This window comes from Colobus angolensis, unplaced genomic scaffold (assembly GCF_000951035.1).
Source record: "Colobus angolensis palliatus isolate OR3802 unplaced genomic scaffold, Cang.pa_1.0 Scaffold127, whole genome shotgun sequence".
Lineage (NCBI taxonomy): Eukaryota > Metazoa > Chordata > Mammalia > Primates > Cercopithecidae > Colobus > Colobus angolensis.
Window position 1 is genome coordinate 3,201,108 of NW_012113919.1, and position 5,163 is coordinate 3,206,270.

A 5,163-nucleotide genomic window follows, 5' to 3' on the forward strand; every position below is an offset into this window, starting at 1 on the left:
TAAATATATATAATATATATAAATATAATTATGTGAAACAATGAAAAAATAAACCAGAAGACCATTCCCTAAGGATAGTCCAATATACAAATTCAAGGACTATTTTCTTTTGAAAATATGACTCTCTGAATTTTATAAGGGTAACCTTTTAAATACAAGATAACAGATTTTAATTTTTCGAATAAATTTGTTTTGCAATCTAATTTTAGGAATCTGCAATAAAAGTGTGTTAAATCATTAACAGTAAAACTAGTTCACTGTTAGATTGTATCTATATATATCTACTAATATGTTTCTTTGTTGTGTTATTTTTAAGCTCATCTAAATTACAATGAAAAATGAAAAAACTTAAAATTAGTAATGATTTGGAGATCAAATACTCCAACTTGCTAGTCAAAATATGAATTTCCCTAATGGTTATTGATGTGTATTGTATAGCTGCTGCTTAATGTCTGCTGCAGAGCCTGGTGACTTATTTCTTGATGGCACAATTTATGGAATTATTTATAAAATTGAATAATTACCAAAAAATCTTATATATAATTGCAATATATATTTAATTGATGTGGTAGTTGTACATATTTTGGAGATGCATGTGATATTCTGATACTCATGTACAATGTGTAATGATCAAGTCAGTGTGATTGGGATAGTCATCACTTCGAATGTTTATCTTTTCTTTATGTTGGAAACATAACAATTCTTTTTTTCTAGCTATTTTGAAATGCACAACAAATAATTCCTTATAATATCTCTATTGTATTCTCAAATAGTAGAATTGATTCCATCTATCTAACTGTAATTTTGTACCCTGTATCGAAACTCTCTTCCCTCTCCCTCTCCTCTTCCTTTTACATCCTCTAGTGACCACCCTTCTGGGCTCTCCTTCCTTAAGATACACTCTTTTAACTCTCACTGATGAGTCAGAACGTGTAATATTTGTCTTTCTGTGCCTGGGTTATTTCACTTCACATAATGACTTACAGTTTCATTCATGTTGTTGCAAATGGCAGGATTTCACATTTCTTGTTGGCTGAATAATATTCCATCGTGTATATATACCACATTTTCTTTATCTGTTTATTCCCTGATGGACACTGACATTGATTCCATACTGTGGCTATTGTGAATAGTGCTGCAATAAACATGGCATTGCATATATCTCTTCAATATACTGATTTCCTTTCTTTTGGATGTATACTCAGTAGTGAAATTTCTGGAACATATTACAATTGCATTTTTCATTTGAGGAACTTCTAAAAGGTTTTTCAGAATGGCCGTCCTACTTTATATTCCCACCAATAGTATACAAGTATTTCTTTTTCTCCACATCTTCATCAACATTTTTTTCTTTCTTTTTTTTTTTTGTCTCTTGGATAAATGCCATCCTAACTTCGATGAGATGATATCTCATTGTGGTTTTGATTTGCATTTCCCTGATAATTGCTGCTGTTGAGCATGTTTTCTACATACCTGTTGATCATTTGTATGCCATCTTTTGAGAAATGTCTATACAGGTTTAGCCTTTTGTTATTTGGATTTTTGGTTTTTTACTATAGAGTTGTCTGAGTTCCTCATATATTCTGGTTATTAATGACTTGTCAAATAACAAATACCTTCTCCCATTCTGTAGGTTGTCTTTTCACTGTATTAATTGTTTCTTTTGCTATGCAGAAGCTTTTTAGTTTAATGTAACCACATTTATTTATTTTTGCTTTTGGTGTCTATGCTTTTGAAGTCTTACCCCAAGAATTGTTGCCCAGACCAATGTTCAAAAGCATTTCCCTAGGGAATTACATTTAAATCTTTATCCCCTGTGACTTCATTTTTATATATGGTGAATGATGGGGATCTAATTTTACTCTTCTGCATATGAATATGCAGTTTTTCCAGCACCATTTTTTTGAACAGACTCTCTTTTCCACAGTTTGTGTTCTTGGTGACTTCGTTGAAAATAATTTGGCTGTAAATTTGTGAATTTATTTTTGATTTCTCTACTTTGTTCCATTGGTCTAAATGTCTGTTTTTTATGACAGTGTCATGTTGTTTCAGTTACTATAGCTTTGTAGTATAATTTGAAATCAGGTGATATGATGCTTCTACCTTTGTTCTTTTTGCTGATGCTTAATTTAAGTATTCAGGGTCTTTTGTGATTTAATAGGAAATTTAGGATACTTATTTTATTCCTATGAAGACTGTCATTGGCAAATTGATAGGAATTGTAAAGTCACTTTGTGTAGTATGGACCTTTTAACAATATTGATTGTTTAAATCCAGTAAACATAGAATATATTTTCATTTTTGTGTCCTCTTCAATTTCTTTCATTAATATTTTATAATTTTTTCTTGTAGAGTTCTTTCACTTCTTTGGTTTCTATGTATTTTTATTTTTATAGCTATTATAAAAGGGAATACTTTCTTGATTTCTATTTCAGATAAAACCTATCAGTATACAGAACCACTACTGATTGTTGCATGTTGATTTTGCATCCTTCAGCTTTACTGAATTTATCAGCTCTGAGAGTTTTTTGTTAGAGTCTTTATGTCTTTCTAAATATGTCATCTGCAAATGAAGATACTTTGACTTCTTTATTTCCAGTTTGGATGTCTTTTGTCTCTTTATCTTGACTAATTCCTCTGGCTAGAACTTCCAGTACTATGTTGAACAAAACTGGACATTCCTTTCTTGTTTCAGATCCTAGTGGAAAGGCTTTCAATTTTTCCCCATTTAGTATCATATTAGCTGTGGGTTTGTTATATGTGGCCTTTATTATGTTGAGTTATAGTTCTTTAACACCTGCTTGTTGAGGGTTTTTGTCATGAAGCAGTGTTGAATTTTATTGAATGCATTTTCAATATCTGCTGAAATGATCAAATGGTTTTTATTTTTGATTCTGTTGATGTGATGTGTCATGTTTATTGATTTCTGTACATTAAAACATCTTTGCAGCCCTGGGATGAATTCCACTTCACTATGGTGAGTAAAGGATTTTTTGTGTTTTTTTGAAATAGAGTTTCACTCTCGTACAGGCTAGAGTGTAGTGGTGCCATCTTGGTTCACTGCAACCTCCACCTCCCGGGTTCAAACTATTCTGCTGCCTCAGCCTCTCAACAGGCTGGGATTACAGGCACTCACCACCATGCCCAGCTAATTTTTGTATGTTTAGTAGAGATGGGGTTTCACCATGTTGCCCAGTCTGGTCTCAAACTACTGACCTCAGGTGGTCTACCCTCCTCGGCCTCCCAAAGTGCTGGGATTACAGGCGTGAGCCACTATGACTGGCTGTTGAGTGAAATTTTGAAAGTGCTGTTGAATTTGTTTTGCTGCTATTTTGTTGAGAATTTTTAAATCTATTCTCTAATTGGAGATATTGGCCTGTAATTTTCTCTTGTTCTGTCCTTTTCTGGTTTGTTATCAAGGTAACGCTGGCCTCATAAAATAAGTTTGGAAGTATTTCCTTCTCTTAATTTTGTTTGAAATAGTTTGAGTAGGATTAGTATTGCCTTTTACTTAAATGTTTGGTAGTATTCAGTAGCAACCCCAGCAGGTCATGTACTTTTCTTTGATGGCAGAATCTTTGTGCTTCAAATTTGATACTCATTATTGGTGGTTCAGGTTCTTTATTTCTTCCTGGGTCAATCTCGGTAGGTTGTATGTGCCTAGAAATTTATCTACTTCTTCTAGGTTTTTCATTTTGTTGGCATAAAGTTGTTCTTGGTAATCTCTAATAATTATTTGTACTTATGTAGTAATAGTTATTTTTTTTTTGTTTCTCTGGCTTTATGTATTTGGGTTTTCTGTCTGCTGCTTAGTCTAGGTAAATGTTTGTCAATTTGGTTTATCTTTTCAAAAAAAAACGACTCTTCATTTTGTTAATTTTCTGTATTATTGTTTTAGATCTTAATTTTATTTATTTCCACTCTGATCTTTATTATTTCTTTTCTTCTGCTATTTTTGGATTTGGTTTCATCTTGCTTTTCCAGTTCCTTGAAGTATATAATTTGATCATTTATTTAAAGTCTTTCTATTTATTTGATACATGTGTTTATTGTTATTAAACTTCTATCTTAGTACTGCTGTTGATGTATCCAAGAAAGTCTGATATCTTTTCTTTTCATTTTCATCTTCATTTGTTTAATTTTTTTTCTGATTTACTTCTTAACTTTTTAATTGATCCATTGTTCATTCAGGAACATCTTTTTAAATTTCCATGTATTTGTACAGTTTCCAAAATTCTTACCATGGATTTCTAGTATTATTCTCTTGTGGTTATAAAAGATACTTGATAAGATTTTGACTTTTTTGAATTTACTGATACTTGCTTTGTGGTCTAACAGATGGCCTTCCTACAGAATAGTTCATGTGCTGATGAATAGAGTCTATGTTCTGCAACAGATGGATGAAATCTGCTAAAAATGCCTGTTAGGTCTATTTGATCTATAGTATACTTTAACTCCAGTGTTTCTTTGTTGATTTTTTGCCTGGATAATCTATTCACTGCCAAAAGCAAGCTGTTGAAGTCCCTTACTATGATTGTATTGCAGTCTCTTTCTCTCTCTTTGGATATATTAATATTTGCTCTATATATTTTGGGTGGTCCAGTCATGTATATTGACTATTATTATATACTCTTGCTGAATTGAACACTTTATCATTATGTAATGACCCCCTTGTCTCTTTTTAGAGTTTTGACTTATAATCTATTTTATTTGATATAATTATAGCTTATATTTATATCAGACAAAATAGAAAGACTGCTCTTCTTTGGTTTTCATTTGCAAGTAATTATTTTAATCCTTTTAATTTCAGTCATAATTGAAGTGAGTTTTTATTAAGAAGCATATAACTAGGTCTTGTGTTTTAATCCATTCAGCTATTCCATTTTTAAAATTAGATAATTTAGTCCACTTCAGTTGATTGTTGCTATTGATTGGTAAGCACTATTGCCATTTTACTACTTGTTTTATAGTTGTTTTATAACATCCTTCCCTCCCTCCCTCCCTCCCTCCCTTTCTTTCTTTTCTTTTCTTTTCTTTTCTTTTTCTTTCTTTCTTTCTTTCTCTTTTCTTTCCTCTTTCTCTCCCATGGGAGTTTTCAGTTGGAGGATTTTTCATCTCTATTTAGTCCTGTGAAAGTTTTCTTGGTTTTTCTTCAAACATTTG